We start from the raw sequence: 20,107 nt of genomic DNA on the forward strand, positions 1-20,107 counted from the left end.
TAAAAAGACTGGGTGTGGTGGTGGTATGACGGTTGTATAGTGCTGGAATGGGAACAGGGAAGGGGCTGGATGGGTGCGGACACTGACTAATGAAGGTTGAGGCCACAAGGGTTATGGGAATGTAGGGAAAGTTCCCAGCTGCACAATGCAGAAAAGCTGTTGTTGGTGTGAAGGAGCCCTATGGCACAGTCTGTGAAGAAGTCATTGAAATGAAGGATATTATGTTTGGCAGTGTATTCAGCAACAGGGTGGTCTACTTGTTTCGAGGCCACAGTTTGTTGGTGGCCATTCATGTGGACAGAAAGCTTGTTGGTTGTCATGCCTACAGAGAGTGCAGCACAGTGGTTGCAGCCTAGCTTGTAGACCACATGACTGGTTTCACAGGTAGCCCTTCCTTTGATGGGATAAGTGATGTTAGTGACCAGACTGGAGTAGGTGGTGGTGGGAGGGTGTATGGAACGAGTCTTGCATCAAGGTCTATTACAGGGGTATGAGCCATGAGGTAAGGGATTGGGAGCAGGGGTTGTGTAATGATGGACAAATGTATTGTGTAGGTTTGGTGGACGGCAGAATACCACTGTGGGAGGTGTGGGAAAGATACTGGGCAGGATTTTTCTCATTTCATGGCATGGTGAGAGGTAATCAAAACCCAGGCGGAGAATGTAATTCAGCTGCTCCATACGTGGGTGGTTCTGAGTTACGAGGGGAATGCTCCTCTGTGGACGGACGGTAGGACTTTGGGAGCTGGTGGGAGACTGGAAAGATAAGGCAAGAGGGGGATTGTTTTTGTACAAGATTGGGAGGACAATAAACTTTTCCTGGTCCCTACAGTTGAAACATTTTTTTGCCACCAACCCTACCAATCAGACTCAACCAAAGACCAATATCGAACCTTACCTAACTCAGTTCACTCTTTCATCCAACTGTGATCCACACCCACTGCCACAAAACCACCCCTTGTTAACTTTACAGAATTTCTTAACCTTGAACCTTACCTCACCATCATTCCCGAAATCCCTCAACATGCAAACTAAACTTATATCTGCAGAGAGAACCGCAGTCCGTCATCTAAAAACTGATCCTTACCGTATAATCCTACCTGTAGACAAAGTCTCCCCCACAGTTGTTTTGAACGCAAAGAATACCAAGCAGAAGGACTGTGCCAGCTGTCTGATTCTTCCAGTTACAGACCTTGCTACACTGATCCCATTTCAGTAATACAGCAGGATCTCCAGTCACTACTCAAATCCTTTCCTACCTTCTACATGCTTCCTACCCAGGACGCCCCATTGTGGCCAGTTACTGTGCCCCCACTGAGAGAATCTATGCTCTCATAGACCAATACCTTTAACATATTACCTGGAACCTACTCTCCTATATAAAAGATGCCAACCATTTCCTCCACCAACGCTCCACAGTTCCCGTCCCACTACCACACGGTGCCCTGCTCGTCACTATAGATGCCACTTCCCTATACACTAACATTCCTAATGCCTGTGGCCTTACTGCTGTTGAGCACTACCTTACCCAACACCCAACGAATTCCAAACCAACAACCTGCTTCCTAGTTGCCATGACCAACTATAACCTCACCCATAATTACTTGTCGTTTGAAGGCATTACCTACAAAAAAATCCAGGGCATGGCTATGGGCACTTGCATGGCACCATACTATGCCAACCTATTCATGGGCCATCTAGAGAAATCCTTTCAAAAATTACTAAACCCCTCACCTGGTTCAGATTCATTGATGACATCTTTCCTATCTGGATCAAAGGTGAAGACACCCTATCCACATTCCTCCAGAACCTCAACACCTTCTCCCCTATTTGCTTCACCTGGTCCTACTCAACCCAACAAACCACCTTTCTAGATGTTGACCACCTCAAAGATGGCTACATCAGTACCTCCGTTCATATCAAACCTACTGACCACCAGCAATACCTCCACTTCAACAGCTGCCACCCATTCCATACCAAGAAATCTCATCTGTACAGCCTAGCTACCCGTGCTCATCACATCTACATCTACATCTACATTTATACTCTGCAAACCACCCAACGGTGCGTGGCGGAGGGCACTTTACGTGCCACTGTCATTACCTCCCTTTTCTGTTTCAGTTGCGTATGGTTCGCAGAAAGATCGACTGTCTGAAAGCCTCCGTGCGTGCTCGAATTTCTCTAATTTTACATTCGTGATCTCCTCGGGAGGTATAAGTAAGGGGAAGCAATATATTCGATACCTCATCCAGAAACGCACCCTCTCGAAACCTGGCAAGCAAGCTACACTGCGATGCAGAGCGCCTCTCTTGCAGAGTCTGCGACTTGAGTCTGCCACTTGAGTTTGCTAAACATCTCCGTAACACTATAACGGTTACCAAATAACCCTGTGACGGAACGCACCGCTCTTCTTTGGATCTTCTCTATCTCCTCCGTCAACCCGATCTGGTACGGATCCCACACTGATGAGCAATACTCAAGTATAGGTTGAACGAGTGTTTTGTAAGCCACCTCCTTTGTTGATGGACTACATTTTCTAAGGACTCTCCCAATGAATCTCAACCTGGTACCCACCTTACCAACAATTAATTTTATATGATCATTCCACTTCAAATCATTCCGCACGCATACTCCCAGATATTTTACAGAAGTAACTGCTACCAGTGTTTGTTCCACTATCATATAATCATACAATAAAGGATCCTTCTTTCTATGTATTCGCAATATATTACATTTGTCTATGTTAAGGGTCAGTTGCCACTCCCTGCACCAAGTGCCTATCTGCTGCAGATCTTCCTGCATTTCGCTACAATTTTCTAATGCTGCAACTTCTCTGTATACTACAGCATCATCCACGAAAAGCTGCATGGAACTTCTGACACTCTCTACTAGGTCATTTATATATATTGTGAAAAACAATGGTCCCATAATACTCCCCTGTGGCACGCCAGAGGTTACTTTAACGTCTGTAGACGTCTCTCCATTGATAACAACATGCTGTGTTCTGTTTGCTAAAAACTCTTCAATCCAGCCACACAGCTGGTCTGATATTCCGTAGGCTCTTACTTTGTTTATCAGGCGACAGTGCGGAACTGTATCGAACGCCTTCCGGAAGTCAAGGAAAATAGCATCTACCTGGGAGCCTGTATCTAACATTTTCTGGGTCTCATGAACAAATAAAGCCAGTTGGGTCTCGCACGATCGCTGTTTCCGGAATCCATGTTGATTCCTACAGAGTAGATTCTGGGTTTCCAAAAACGACACGATACGCGAGCAAAAACCATGTTCTAAAATTCTACAACAGATCGACGTCAGAGATATAGCTCTATAGTTTTGCGCATCTGCTCGATGACCCTTCTTGAAGACTGGGACTACCTGTACTCTTTTCCAATCATTTGGAACCTTCCATTCCTCTACAGACTTACGGTACACGGCTGTTAGAAGGGGGGCAAGTTCTTTCGCGTACTCTGTGTAGAATCGAATTGGTATCCCACCGGGTCCAGTGGACTTTCCTCTGTTGAGTGATTCCAGTTGCTTTTCTATTCCTTGGACACTTATTTCGATGTCAGCCATTTTTTCGTTTGTGCGAGGATGTAGAAGGAACTGCAGTGCGGTCTTCCTCTGTGAAGCAGCTTTGGAAAAAGGTGTTTAGTATTTCAGCTTTACGCGTGTCATCCTCTGTTTCAATGCAGTGACGAGCGATCCCTCTCAAAATATACCAATGATATCACAGAAACCTTGACAGACCATAATTATCCTCCCAACCTTGTACAAAAACAAATCTCCCGTGCCGTATCTTTTCAGTCTCCCACCACCTCCCAAAGTCTCACTCTCCGGCCACAGAGGAGCAATCCTCTCGTAACTCAGTACCGCCTAGGATTGGAGTGACTAAATTATATTCTCCACCAGGGTTTCAACTACCTCTCGTTATGCCCTGAAATGAGGAATGTCCCGTCCATTATCCTTCTCACATCTCCCACAGTGGTATTTCACCGTCCGCCGAACCTACACAACATATTCGTCCATTGTTACACAACCCCTGCTCCTAACCCCTTACCTCATGTCTCATGCCCCTGTAATAAACCTGGATGCAAGACCTGTCCCATACATTCTCCCACTACCACCTACTCCAGTCTGGTCACTAACATCACCTATCCCATCAAAGCTAGGGCTACCTGTGAAACCACTCATGTGATTTACAAGCTAAGCTGCAACAACGGTGCTGCATTCTATGTAGGCATGATAACCAACAAGCTGTCTCTCCACATGAATGGCCACCGACAAACTATGGCCGAGAAACAAGTGGACCACCCTGTTTCTCAACACGCTACCAAACATAATATCCTTCCAGAATGAGATTTTCACTCTGCAGCGGAGTGTGCGCTGATATGAAACTTCCTGGCAGATTAAAACTGTGTGCCCGACCGAGACTCGAACTCGGGACCTTTGCCTTTCGCGGGCTCTAGAGCACTTGCCCGCGAAAGGCAAAGGTCCCGAGTTGGAGTCTCAGTCAGGCACACAGTTTTAATCTGCCAGGAAGTTTCATATCAGCGCACATATGGACGAAATTTTAAAACTTATTTGGGAAATGCTAGTTCTTCTTCAAGATTAGATGAGTGTTACCCATATTTCGCGATGGATGATCAAAAAACAGGAATTTTGGCAAGTTATTAAACTAAGTTTAGTCTTTCCACATGTGAACGCAACAGTTGAGAGTGATCATCCATAAATATTGAAAACATAGTTAATTACTCGAAGAGCAGTAGAAAATAAAATAAAATTCCATCAGAGCACTCAGAAAATACAAAAGGAAATTATTCTTAGAGATAATGAAACTTGAAGTGATGAGGAAAGTGAAGAAACGTGAGGCTTTGATGGAAGAACAAAAAGTCAGATCATTTCTTAAAAATGTATCACAATATTTCAACTTGTCATTTAAATAATCATCATTTGACCTGATTGTTTAACTAATCCAGCAGTACATTCTTACACTTTCATTTTAATGACTCTGTGTCTTTTTTAGACCTACTCTCTGCATAGGAGACATCTACACAAATACAGGGTTAATGGGTATAAGTGCAGATATTTTTATTGGTGACTGAGAACGCTTTAGTGAACAATATTAAATCATTATTTATTTCCTTTGCAGACTAATAGTTATAGCTGTGAGTGGTAGTACAGGGTGTTTCAAAAATGACCGGTATATTTGAAACGGCAATAAAAACTAAATGAGCAGCGATAGAAATACACCGTTTGTTGCAATATGCTTGGGACAACAGTACATTTTCAGGCGGACAAACTTTCGAAATTACAGTAGTTACAATTTTCAACAACAGATGGCGCTGCAAGTGATGTGAACGATATAGAAGACAACGCAGTCTGTGGGTGCGCCATTCTGTACGTCGTCTTTCTGCTGTAAGCGTGTGCTGTTCACAACGTGCAAGTGTGCTGTAGACAACATGGTTTATTCCTTAGAACAGAGAATTTTTCTGGTGTTGGAATTCCACCGCCTAGAACACAGTGTTGTTGCAACAAGACGAAGTTTTCAACGGAGGTTTAATGTAACCAAAGGACCGAAAAGCGATACAATAAAGGATCTGTTTGAAAAATTTCAACGGACTGGGAACGTGACGGATGAACGTGCTGGAAAGGTAGGGCGACCGCGTATGGCAACCACAGAGGGCAACGCGCAGCTAGTGCAGCAGGTGATCCAACAGCGGCCTCGGGTTTCCGTTCGCCGTGTTGCAGCTGCGGTCCAAATGACGCCAACGTCCACGTATCGTCTCATGCGCCAGAGTTTACACCTCTATCCATACAAAATTCAAACGCGGCAACCCCTCAGCGCCGCTACCATTGCTGCACGAGAGACATTCGCTAACGATATAGTGCACAGGATTGATGACGGCGATATGCATGTGGGCAGCATTTGGTTTACTGACGAAGCTTATTTTTACCTGGACGGCTTCGTCAATAAACAGAACTGGCGCATATGGGGAACCGAAAAGCCCCATGTTGCAGTCCCATCGTCCCTGCATCCTCAAAAAGTACTGGTCTGGGCCGCCATTTCTTCCAAAGGAATCATTGGCCCATTTTTCAGATCCGAAACGATTACTGCATCACGCTATCTGGACATTCTTCGTGAATTTGTGGCGGTACAAACTGCCTTAGATGACACTGCGAACACCTCGTGGTTTATGCAAGATGGTGCCCGGCCACATCGCATGGCCGACGTCTTTAATTTCCTGAATGAATATTTCGATGATCGTGTGATTGCTTTGGGCTATCCGAAACATACAGGAGGCGGCGTGGATTGGCCTCCCTATTCGCCAGACATGAACCCCTGTGACTTCTTTCTGTGGGGACACTTGAAAGACCAGGTGTACCGCCAGAATCCAGAAACAATTGAACAGCTGAAGCAGTACATCTCATCTGCATGTGAAGCCATTCCGCCAGACACGTTGTCAAAGGTTTCGGGTAATTTCATTCAGAGACTACGCCATATTATTGCTACGCATGGTGGATATGTGGAAAATATCGTACTATAGAGTTTCCCAGACCGCAGCGCCATCTGTTGTTGAAAATTGTAACTACTGTAATTTCGAAAGTTTGTCTGCCTGAAAATGTGCTGTTGTCCCAAGCATATTGCAACAGACGGTGTATTTCTATCACTGCTTGTTTAGTTTTTATTGCCGTTTCAAATATACCGGTCATTTTTGAAACACCCTGTATGTTTTTAGGTGGTTAGTACCAATCAAGTATGTGTGGCAAGAGTAAGTCATCAATGCTTATTTTCCCCTGGGCAGCAGGTCAGGTATGGATGTGTGGACACACAATGGTTATCCTGTACTGACAGGTGTAGTGCATTTAATGGTGCTGTTGTGTTTGACACAGTGAAAAAAAAAGAAAAAAAACAGCACATTGATGTCTGTACATATTAAGGTAACATATATAAAAATATTAACGCTTATGCCTATTGCACCATGTAAATTAAATAAAATCATATATAGTAGCATGTCACAATGGTAGAATAAAACTAACAAAATATAGTGCTATGACTAATCTGCATTAAATGCTAAAGAACTGAATTCTTTTTTTTACGCTCTGTCATGACTAATCTGTGAATTTCTCCATCTCTGTAAATGACTGTTAGATAAACATGTGACTCTGAGTGACACTTGTCGGTTAGCTGATAGGTGTACCTGAAAGTATCAAAGGTTTACCAGAATAAAGGTTTAATGTTTTTAGAGGTTCAGCACATGAACTTCTTAATATCGGCAGTAGGATAGGTGTAGGTGTGGAACCAGTGTTCCGAGATGGCACATCATCAGTCACTAGTTTGCAGATACCCATCAGACTTGATTTGATTGCTCTTGGTTTATGCTTTAACATCAAACACTTTCTCTTTTATTTAATGGAAGTGTGACTTCATATTCAAAGTATTCCAAAAATTTTTCAAAATTTTGCCGTGTATATTACTCATAACATCGGTTCTACTGCTTTATGTACAGTGTTTCCGTGTAGTACTTCTAAGAGCCACACCTACCTCCCTGTTTTAGTTTAGCGGCTTAAACCATAGTCATTAAAAGCTAACAAAAGCTGCAGTTTATCACTTCATCAAATGCTAGTGTACAAAATGCCAATTAACCTTGGGGTCACATTGGCAATTCAGAATCACACCAGGGTCACCAAAAATGTTGCACATTAGAAAATCTGCTTTATTGCAACATTTAGTAGCAGAGCATGAAAAGACATAAAACAGTCCAAGAATACATAGTGAGAACCAACACAAAGAATAATTACAAAAACCAAAGAATAAACAAACATTGGTGACAATATTGCGTAATTATCTTGAGTTACAAACATGTATGATGTAATGATGCACAATGGCTACAGTATCATATGTGCGGCACGGAACGAAGTGGAATTAAAATCAGGTCATAAATTCTTTTACAGAGTAACAGAGGAGTCAGAAAATTCATGTGTGGTCTTTATTGTAAAGAAAAAATTAAAAATAAACAATAGATGTTTCATGAGAATAATTCAAAATCTCACAGCCAAATGCTAACATGGGATTTTTATGTGACAATAAGACAAGATCTAAAGAATAACTCTCCAGTGGAAAACTTTGGATAACATACTAGAAATGACAGAAGTCATATGTTAGTTGAATTTACTGACAATGACAGCATGTTTGTCTGTAACATATTATTCAGGAAAAAATAGTAAATGGACTTGGAAAAAATGGAATTAAATGTGACCCTGACTTTTATTTTATGAAACATTAAAGTGAAGAAAGTGTACAGAATGTGACAGTCCTGAACTACTTCTGAGTTGTAAATGGTCAAAGATTTGTAAGATAAAGAGTAAAAGTAGATATAAAGCTAGAAAGAAAAAAACTTGCTGGGCAGGAAATTATAAATGTAGATTACAGGAATTTATTTTTGAATATGTTTGTGCACCAGATTACATCATTTAAAAAGTCAATCATCCTCAAAACTGAAGATCACAGAAACTTAGACAAAAGGAGCAATATTTTTAAGATGCATAGTAAACAACTAAAGGCGTTGCACTTCTGAAGAATGCACATGAAAAGAAAAGAAAACTTCAAATGCACACAGGCAACCTTTAAGGGGGAGTTGAGAATTGTAAGCAAACAGTAATGGAAACAAGATAGTATGTGCTGCATTGTAGAAAACACAAAACTGTTTTCAAGAAGATGTGAGAAGGGAGACACGCTGAACATTAAGCTAAAGAAAGAATTCCAAATAATAAGAGCATGAAGAAAACAAAACAGAGGCTTATGTTGGGCAGACATAATATCTTATTAGTTAAAATTGCTGGTGGCATAGAAACATACAGCAGAAAGAAAATTATACAAGCATTCCATAATCCATGGTAATAACATTCCAGAAGTAATGTTGCGGTGTATAAAGCAGTGCAGATTATGAAAAGTAGAAAGGTGCTGAGAGAACAGTGTTTCAATAGAAAAGGTTAAAGCTCTAGGCAGAATAATACAGAAGGAATTTTATAAGCAGAATGTATGTCCGAGGTCTCCTCCTGAACCCCTGGATTGATTTCAACAAAATTTGGCACAGAAACAGCAGGCCTCACAAGTATCACTACTGTGGGGTTTATAACCTCCTAGCTTATATAGGTGTGGAGATATGGGCAAAAATATGCTTTTTCCCAGCCCCTGGAGTATAGTCTACCCTGCATGCTTGCATTCTATATGGAAACAGTATTGGCCTGCCAAATCAGCTTGCTTTGCTTGGCAGCCTTTACACAAGGGAAAAATAAATGAGTTTCAAGCTCCTGATGTATAGCTTGCCCTGCTTGACAGACATGTTGTGGTAGCAGTATCATCGTGTTTGACTGAACTGTATTACAGGGGCTACTCATGCCAATGAGCATGGCTGGGGATATATAGAGGAGGTGATGGGCAGAGCAAGGGAGGAGGAGGAAACGGACGGAGAGAGGGGAGGAAAGGGGGAGGTGCATGAGGGAGGTATAGAAGGTGTATGAGGAGGTGTGCAGGTGTGGAAAAGAAAGAGGGATAGGCAGAGATGGAAAGAGGGGGAGGGGTGATGGAGGATACGTTTGGGGGGGGGGGGGGGAAGAAGATATAGTCAGAGAGAGGGTAGAGGAAAATGACAAAGAGAGGAGGGGAGGAGATGAAAAGACAGAGAGAGTGGGGAGGAGGAGATAGACAGATAGAGATGGGAGGATGATGTGAACAGACAAAGGAAGGAAGAGGCAGATACAGAGAGGGGAAGGAAGAGGTTTTTTCAATATGTGTGTCGAATGCATATGTGTGCGAAGCCACGGGGAAAAGGCTAGTTATTTTTATTTGTGAATGAAGGCAGTTCCACAAAACTGGAACAGTGCTACTCACAAGAGAGAGGACAGACAAGACATAAAGACTATACAAATGTCTGCATCCTATTTGTAATGTAAAAGATATTTACTAAAATTCGTATTAACTACCAGAGGAAACATTATATTTAAATCAGACGAAATTCAAGTTGGCTGTAGAATATGATGTAGCACAACATATGACATGCAATCTATAAATGAACTTACAGTGTGGGGCAATTAGTAGTATAGATTAACGCTTTGTGTAGAATTTACAGAATTTGGTTAAGTTCTTGTGGTAGTTTCAGTAAAATCTATTCTTACAGTCTTTGAGAATCTGTCCTTTGATTCTCCCTAGGCATGCCCTTCACCTCAACAGGAAGAGTAGGGAAAACTGTCAGGGCTAATAGCAAATAACTTAAGGAGAGGCACTGTTACCAGCGGTAAACTACCAGTGGTTACAAGTGACAGATCAGCAATTTTTTTAGGGTAGGGAGGGCAGAAACTATAGGTGTTCAGAGACAGGCTGAAAATGACATTCACACTGATAAAACAGGCAGCCAGAAAGCAAATTTTAATGTACACAATTCATGCAGACAGCCTCTGATTGAAACTAGAGATACGCAAAAATTGGCAGGAAAATTAGGTTCATCCTGTTGTAATTTAGCCAGTGCACAAAATTAGTTATCATTATTGCATTAGAATATCTAAGGACTAAGGGGTAAGCTTAATGAGTTGCTTATTTGTGTTGAAGAATTAGAGTTGAGCAAACGAGTTGATACAATCTGCCTCTCTGAACATCATGTGACCACTGGTATAGATATGTTAAATATTACAGGATTCAAGTTAGCTTCTTACTTCTGTAGAAATGATGTGGAGAAAGAGGAGTTGCCACATTTGTCAGAAACTGTTCTGATTTCAAGAATATTGATATTAATAAATTTTGTTCAGACCAGCACTTAGAAGCTTGTGCAACAGAAGTAGTATTTCATAATTAGTCCTTTATAATAGTAGGTATATACAGATCACCTTCAGGAAATTTTAACCTCTTCATAAAAAATCTGCTGTCCCATCTCATGGTAAAAAACAAGGTAATAGTGGTTGTTGGTGATTTTAATGTGGATTTATTGAAAAGCTCTGTCAGTGAACAATTATTGCAGTCAGTAACACTATCATCCAATTTAGTGCCTACTGTGAATTTTGCTACTAGGATATGTAAATGGTCTGAGACTGCTATTGATAATATCTTTGTAGACAAATCTAGGGCAAAAAGTCATATCACAAAACCCATAGTAAATGGGCTATCTTCTCATGAAACTTGTCAGGATAAAAAATCTGAGTACAGAAGGGTAATAAATAAGTCAAAAATTGAGAAATTCAGGAAATTGCTCAAAGACATGAACTGGATAGTTGTTTACAATACCTCCGACTCAAATGAAAAATACAAAGCATTCATTAATAAAGTTACCTCCACTTTTGAAAATTATTTTCCCCTAAAGGTAAAGCAAATCACACAAAAATAAAAAAATAAACTGTGAATTACACAAGGAATAATAAATGTATCATGTGGAACAAAAAGGAGACTGTGTCTACTATCTAGGAACAGCTCTTATGTTAGAATTGTAATGCATTATAAAGAATACAGCAAAATATTGAAGCAAGTAATCCAGAAATCGAAGCAGCTTTGTTATGAGAAAAAGATAATTACATCAAGCAACAAAATAAAAACTGCATGAGATATAGTGAAGACAGAGACAGGTGGTGGTGGTGGTTGGTGTTTTGGGGGAAGAGACCAAACAGCGAGGTCATCGGTCTCATCGGATTAGGGAAGGACAGGGAAGGAAGTCGGCCGTGCCCTTTCAGAGGAACCATCCCAGCATTTGCCTGGAGCGATTTAGGGAAATCACAGAAAACCTAAATCAGGATGGCCGGACACAGGATTGAACCGTCGTCCTCCCGAATGCGAGTCCAGTGTGCTAACCACTGCGCCACCTCGCTCGGTACAGAGACAAGTGGGGCCAAAAAGGAAGAGGTACATATAGCTCTAAAACTAAATGAGACTTTGGTAACAACTACAAGTAGTGTTGCAAACCTCTTAAACAAGTACTTTATTTCGGTTACTAACAGCTTGGGGTTATCAGTTTCGGTGAACAGTCCAGTGGAGTATATGAGACCAGTCTTTAAAAATAATTTCTGTAAAATGGAAATGACACATCTCCCAAAGAAGTAGCATCCATCATAAAATCCTTAAAATCTAAGTTATCCAGTGGGTATGATAACATATCAATGAAGTTAATCAAAGAGTGCTCATAAATTGCTGAGCTCTGTCTTTAAGTTATTTGTGTAGTCAATCTCTTATCAGCAGAACATTTCCAGACTGGTTAAAAAGGCTGAAGGTAAGCCTCTTTTCAAGAAGGGGGATAAAGAGATACCATCAAACTATCGCCCAATTTAATTTTTGCCAGCTTTTTCAAAAATATTTGAAAAGGTTATGTTCAAGCATCTCCTTAAGCATCTGACTGCAAATAATACAGTATGAGCACAAAGTCTTGCCTTGATTATAAAAGAATAACTGTTTGACATAATAAGTTACAGTTGATGCCGTTACATAGGTCAGTGTTACTAGTTGTTGTGACCAATAGATGGTACTAGTGCTCCACAACACTGACATGATCTGTTAGGTCATGTTAGTTGCTGGCGAAATGGTGTCGAAGCAGGAGAAAGCGCAATGTGTGCACTGGTTTCACGAAACAAAATTACCCATCAGTGTTCAGCATAAATTTCGGGCTTCTTATTTACGCAGCCCTCCTGACGTTAAATCAATAAAGCGATGGTATGCAAAGTTTAACGAAACAGGGAGCATTGAAAATCGTCCTCTTAAGTGGCAGACCTCGTGTGAGTGATGCAACTGGTGATCGTGTTCGGCAGTAATTTCAACGGAGTCCGTCAAAATCAACTCGTCAAGCATCACGTGAACTTCAAATACTGCAAGCAAGTGTGGTGAAGATTGTACATAAAAGGCATAGGTTGCATGGTTACAAAGTGCAAATCGTGCAGTCCTTGCAACTGAATGATTTACTGACACTTGCTTAATTTGCAGCTGAGATTCTCAACAGGATTGATGGTGCTAACGATTACTTAAATCGCATATGCTTTACCAATGAGCCCACCTTTCATGTCAACGGAATGGTAAATAGGCACAATGTCCATATATGTGGTTCAGCGTCTCCACATGCTACTGTACAGTTACAGTGAAAAAGTGAACGTTTGGTGCGGCCTCATGCATACCAAGGTTTTTGGACCATTTTTCTTCACAGAAAAATCCATTACCACTAACTTTTACTTAGACATTTTGCAACAGTTCATTGCCCCACAGTTAGAATATCAACCATGGATACTTTTCCAGCAAGATGGAGCACCCCTCCACTGGGCTTTGATAGTGCATGATTTCCTGGATGAAACATTTCTGGATTGGTGGATTCGAAGGAACAGTGCAGCACCCTGGCCACCCCGCTCTCCAGACATTATATCCCTTGACTTTTTTTTCTGGGGCTATATCAAGGACAGAGTCTTTGTCACACCACTTGCCGACATTGACAAATTGAAGGCTAGGATACAAGCTGCTGTGTTTAGTGTGACAGAACACATGTTACGAAATACCTGGCGGGAACTGTAATACCGCCTCGATATTCTCTGAGCTACCAAGGGAGCACATGTTGAGGTTTACAAACGTAAGTGGTCTTAAAAAATACTAGTAACACTAACCTATGTAATGGCATCAAATATAAATTATTATGTCAAACGGTTATCCTGTAATAAATTGTTCTAATCAGGGCAAGACATTGTGCTTACCCTGTATATTGTTCAAGTCACAGTTTGGATATCTTAAGGATTCTGATATAGAGAAAGCTATTTGCACTTACAGTGAGAATATAATGTACTTAATTCATTAGATAATAAATTAGAGGCTACAGGCATTTTCTGTGATCTGTCAAAAGCCTTTGACTGGTGAACCGCAGCATTCTCTTAAGTAAATTAGAATATTATGGTGTCACCGACAATGCTGCAAAATGGTTTGAGTCTTATCTGTCTGCCAGGAAACAAAGGGTGTCATTGCGAAATTCCTGTGCAGTAAGCAATCGGTCTTCATCTGACTGGGAATTAATTACATGTGGTGTTACTCAAGGTCCCATCTTGGGTCCATTGGTTTTTCTTGTGTACATTAATGACCTCTCATCTGTTACATTGCCAGATGCTAAGTTTGTTTTGTTTGCGGATGATACAAACATTGCAATAAGTAGCAAGTCAAGTACAGATTTAGAAATAGCTGCTAATCAAATTTTCACTGTCATTAAACTTTGAGAAGACCCACTATACGCAGTTCAGAACCTGTAAGAGATTTTCTTCCAGCATGTGTATAACATATGAAGACCTTCAGATCGAAGAGGTTGACAGTGTTAAATTTCTGGGATTACAACTCGATAATAAATTCAGTTGGGAAGGACATACCACAGAATTGCTTAAGCGCCTAAACAAGTCTGTATTTCCAGTGAGAATGATGTCAGATGTAGGAGATATAAATATAAAAAAAGTGCATACTTTGCTTACTTTCATTTTGGGGCAACTCATCAAATGGATCAAAAGTTTTTAGGGTGCAAAAGCGTGTGATAAGAATCATTTGTGGTGTAAATTCAAGAACATCATGTAGAAACCTGTTCAAGGAACTTTGTATTCTAACCACTGCTTCTCAGTATAGTTATGCCTTAATGAAATTTGTTGCAAGTAAAACATTTCTATTTCCAACCAATAGCTCAATACATAGTATGAATAGGAATAAGAACAATCTACATAAAGACCTAATATCACTTACCTTGCTAAAAAAAAAGGGGTCCAGTATTCAGGAACACACATTTTCAATAAATTACCAGCAACCATTAAAAACTTTGTTTCAGATAAAACACAGTTTGAACAGAGTTTGAAAGACTATGTACATCAATGTTGCAGATTCCCTTAGACCTCATCATGATAATGGGAAATTAAAAATTGACAGAATGGGATAAGAGTTGTACAAGAAGAGTATGTATCGCAAAAATTCTTCTTATTTTCAATACAACAACTGATAAAAGGAAGAGAAAGACTAAAGATAATTAACACATCTGAATCATCTTCATTTTGCTTATGCCATGTTTGGCTCAGGTTGACATAAACTTCAGCAACTAATATAAAAACTAAATAGAGCAGATTTGGAAAAAAGCCTTAAAATCAGTTATAGAAAGCTGAAAATAATGCATAACCTGCTCACTGAAAATGAAGTTTTACACATTAATAAAGAAGTTGCAGAATCAGTTCATAGGTTTTAAGTATTTATGTCAACTGAAAACAGTGGCCGAGCAGTTCTAGACACTACAGTCTGGAACCGCCTCAGGCATGGATGTGTGTGATGTCCTTAGGTTAGTTAGGTTTAAGTAGTTCTAAGTTCTAGGGGACTGATGACCTCAGAAGTTAAGTCCCATAGTGCTCAGAGCCAATTGAATTGAAAACAATGACTGGCTGAACAGGAAAAATACATAAACCGAAGCATTAAAAAACAACTACCTTAACTGCTTTGATAAATTAAATACAGTTTTAAAAGTAAGCTTCCAGTGTCTCCAAAACAGAAAGTTTACAAATAGTGTGTAATAACAGTTTTGACTTATGGCAGTGAGAAAGAATTTTTAATGAGAGCGGAATTCAGAAACTGGGTGACCATTTAAGAAATGCATGTTGTGAATTACTAGGAGGGGCACCAAAACAAACAAATGGATAGGTTAACATATTAGTGTGGAAGGTGTAATTATGACTGCAAAGGCTCAAGATGGCATGCTAATGGTAGATGACATTAGTAAACATGCAGAAAACACACACACTTTCAAACATACACAACTCACACATTCATGGCCACTCTTGCCTCCAGGCACCTACTTTTAAATGAACTTCAAAAGTGTGTGTCTCTGCTTCTCAGTGCCTTCTGTATGTGGTGAATAGCAATCTGTTCAAGTTCATTGTTGATCATGATAATGACAGTACAATTTATGTATAATTCTCTCCTTCTCCTTGTTTTCCTCCTCTGTCTTCTTCTTCTTCTCCTCCTCCTCCTCCTCCTCCTCCTCCTCCAGGGACAATACAACCAAACACATTTGATGTGAACCAGATTCCTCATTTTCCTACAATTAGAAGAGTTGTAACTAATTATATTTACGTGACCTTTGGCTTGTGTTTTTACAGGGGAGGCAATATTTCTTCCATGAACTCTTCCATGCTCGTGGTAACATTCTCATTTGCTATTTTGGAGCAGTGGCATTTAAGTGGACACTTCTCATATACAAAGCTGAATAGCTTTAAAGTGCTGTGAAAAAATTCTTTTCTCATTTTTTGTACAGCAATAATATATTTTTGTACCAAACTTAGACATTTTAATGAAAAACTGGTGTTGTTAGAGATGTTGTTTTTGGTAGTGGTTTAAGTTTATGGTTGACTGTTATGGTTGAATGTTACTTAATTCTATTGTTAATGTTGTAAAGAGCTCAATATGCAGCCTCAGATGTTATTACATAAAATCCTATGTAAAATATTTTGACAAGTTATATTTTGTGAAATATTGAATTATATAACATCACAGTAAGCTGCTGAGGTGTAGAGATTTATATTGTGTGTTTTTGCACAAGGTGTATCTGTATCTTATTGATTACCATGTTGTACATCATACTTGAACATTTTGCATTCTTTTTTCTTCAGTAAATGAATATGTTGTGTCTTTGAAGATTTATGAAAGTTCTCATTGCATAAATATATGTTTTGAACATGAGACAGAACTCACACAAAATGGGGGGGGGGGGGGGGGGGGAGTCTTTTGTCCTGGCTTTATAACTGAAAGCTGACAGAATTTTTTTTGGGAACAAGGTTCTTTATTAGGCATGATAATATACAATAACATCTCCGTGTACATCAATAACACCTTCTAAAGCTCCACTTATCTTACACCATACATTCAGTCTCTCTTCTGCGTTAATCTTCCTCCTTTTCCTCGTGTACAAAGAGAATGGTTAATAGTTCTTCCATTTTGTAAATAATGGCAAGAAATTTGTGTTAGCTTTAAAGTATATGAAAATTGAGCACATTTCTTTTACAAGGTGCTGCCTAAAGATACTGCATTCTTTGTATATCATATTTGCTACATAGTTCTGCTGAAAACTGTCCAACAGTTTACACAGCTATTTGACTACTGCCCTCCCCACACCTCGAATAAATAACTAAATAAACAAACAAATGAAATATTGGAGCCTGGAAAAATTGTGAAGAAGATTGAGGCTTTACTACATTTTCATGTTAAAAGCTGGTATCTGGGCAAATCACATTAGATTTCAGGTTGGGATTCTGTCTGACTGTGTGTGCGTGTGTGTGTGTGTGTGTGTGTGTGTGTGTTTTTAATAAGGAGGGGGAGGGGGGGGGGGGGGGGAGAGAGAGAGAGAGAGAGAGAGAGAGAGAGAGAGAAATGAGTTTTGTTCAAAAGTATCACTCCTTTACTTTGATGCTTGTGATATTCATTGTTGACCTCATGATTATAAGTAAAAGTTTATGACAATCCTTTTTCACTATTTCTCTACTTCCTTACATTTATGGAAGAATGTGAATTCAGACTGAGCATAGTTTTGGAAGATTGTATGATTGATTATTTAAGGTAGCGCGTATCTATGTTTGTGTATGATGTGTCCAAAGAAGAGACATCTGCTATATTTCACTGCTGAAACTGCAGATTATAATGATGCTCATTTGTTCCACTGGGTTCAGATATGTTTGCAGTAAGAGTTCCATTTAGTGCAAAAGATTGTACAAAGGTTAGACTAGTGTCTGTAAGGAAGAATGGGTCATACCATCATGCAATATGGTTCAAAGTCTTTCATTTCTAATGTCTTAAACTGTTAGTTGTTAAATACTTCAAGTTTCCGAATGCTGATGAATTGCTGTTTGTTCAGCAAATAAATTCTTATCTAAATTTTTGACTTGTTGAGAAACTGAGTCAGTTTTGTACTGTGAGAAATTGTAAAACTGCTGTTTTTCACTATTCATATACTGTGCATCAAAGTTATGACAAAAAACAGTTCATGATTTTTTTTTAGTGTGTTATCATAAGTAGAACACAGTTGATGAAATATTCCTCTTTCTCTTCTGAGGTTTACAGGTTTATTACGCCAATAAAAAAATAATTTTACATTGCATTCAAGCCATATTATTATACTGAGCAAATGTTGTCATTTTTTGTAATGTTTTGTATCCAGGAAGTTCATTTTGACTTATTAAACATTTTGTAATAAAGTATCTGAGAAAAGAGATGTTTTACTATTCTGTATTAAATGGAAAATTGTTTACAGCAGATCACTGTATATTCTTCCCACCTCTGAAACTGGGCAAAATAATTGTGTGGTAGTAGAAGGGAGAATTAATTTACCCTTTATGACAAATGGCTCTGATGGAGATTTTAAATTCTGTTGATGTATTCTAATAACATTGTGTAGTGGCAGCAATTTTGTATCGCAACCATATGGAGATGGTAGTGACATGCTCATATAGCTGAATGTGCTGTGTTCTAGCATAAGAAAGATGAAGGTGAGACATATCCAGATGGAATCCAGATGTTGGTTTGACAACTATTGGTCAGGCATACAAGCCTGAATGTGGTTTTTAGGTGGTTTTCACATTCACTTAGGCAGATGCTGGGCTGCTCCTCAGTCACTGCCTCAGAAAATATAAAACACAAACACTTATAATACAATAACACAGGACAAAGTTTGCTCGATGCAGGGACAGGTGCTACCCGTGGCTTTCCTACCGTAGACTAACTGATGCTTTTGGCAGAAAGACCTTTCACCCACGTAGAAAATATAAAAATAATAAATTTAGCAAATCTCAAAAAATACTGGAAACTGGAATAAACACTAGGGAACATAAAGACCATGGAGATGATTGTATTAGATAGACATGTACTCCAGCAGTTGGCTGTGAAAGTGAGTAGTTTATAAAGATGAAGAGAATAAGAATAGCCATAACTTATAAGTTCGTTCAGGATTTGTTTATCGAATCCATAAAATGTGACATCAATGGGCTTTGTGATTTCATGATAATGCAACAAACTTTTGCATTCTTGTTTCCAGAATTTTTGTAAACAATTGCACTGAAGCGTCAGAAAAATTGTGCTGAACAGGTTCCAGTTGTGATGATGGAAGAATAGAAAATTTAGTGTGTGAGTGCTGTAGTACTGAGAGAGATAATTTATTAACATAGAATGATAAATGGATACGACACACAACTACTGACACTAAATCCAAGTCCTAGAATGAAAGTGACTGTCACTGGGGCATCAAAGCTGATGTACCTCAGAAGTGTGTGCAGTTTTGAGATGTAATTACTCCCCAAAATAACTGCATATTTTTATGTGCTCAAAAACTGTACTGGGAAATAAAACACCATCTGAACAGGCCTTGAAAGCCCAATGGTACAACACAATTAATCCAGAATAAAACTATCACTTTTGTAGAAATGTATGCTAAGGTAAAGAGTGGTAAGTGCTCTTTTGGGGCAAACGCACAATTAGTTCACAGCTTTAATGAAGTAAGTTGTACAGAGCCGCAACCACATGATCATTTAGTGAACTATATGTGTTTAATTCTGACCCAGCTAGAATGTGTTGGTGTCACGTGTAGCATTTACAGAAGCATTGCTACGCATGCATTCCATTACAGTGGAGTTGCTGAGTTCAAGTGTGTTTTTCTGTCATCTCTCAGAATTATTTGCAGTTTTTTTCTGGTTTGAGAGGGTAAGTAAACAGTGTTGATATTTGATATTGTAGTTTAACTGTGCACTTCCTCCATTACTGAATTTTCATGGTGATTTGATTTGATTTATTTCGTGTTCCATAGGTCCAACTGTGTTGGGTTCACAAGGATGTGGAACGAGTCAGTTTTTTACAAATACAATCTGGTAATCTTATAGCATATACAGAAATTTGAGTACATAATTATATAAAAATTTATACAGTAAATTTGGTCAGCAATTCAGAAAAAGAAAATACGTATTTTCTTAGAATCATTAAAGCACTATAAAAAGCAGATACAGAGCGCACACAGATACAGCACTCAGGTTAAATAACATTCTTAGTGGCATTATGTCAACTTGTATTATATAATATTAAAATTTTACAGTTTATTTAGTTAAAAAATTCA

General features: G+C 39.3%; 1 protein-coding gene across 2 annotated transcripts in view; it reads left to right on the forward strand.

Moving 5' to 3' along the window:
- LOC124615833 (TBC1 domain family member 13) overlaps nt 1–18,175 on the forward strand; it is a 225,652-nt gene extending 207,477 nt beyond the window's left edge. For both annotated transcript variants that reach the window (XR_006979813.1, XM_047143987.1), the window contains one exon: nt 16,116–18,175. The gene's annotated coding sequence lies outside the window, so the exon portion shown is untranslated. The remainder of the gene's footprint in view (nt 1–16,115) is intronic.
- Nucleotides 18,176–20,107: the final 1,932 nt, after the last annotated feature.

The sequence above is a fragment of the Schistocerca americana genome, chromosome 1, assembly GCF_021461395.2.
Source record: "Schistocerca americana isolate TAMUIC-IGC-003095 chromosome 1, iqSchAmer2.1, whole genome shotgun sequence".
Lineage (NCBI taxonomy): Eukaryota > Metazoa > Arthropoda > Insecta > Orthoptera > Acrididae > Schistocerca > Schistocerca americana.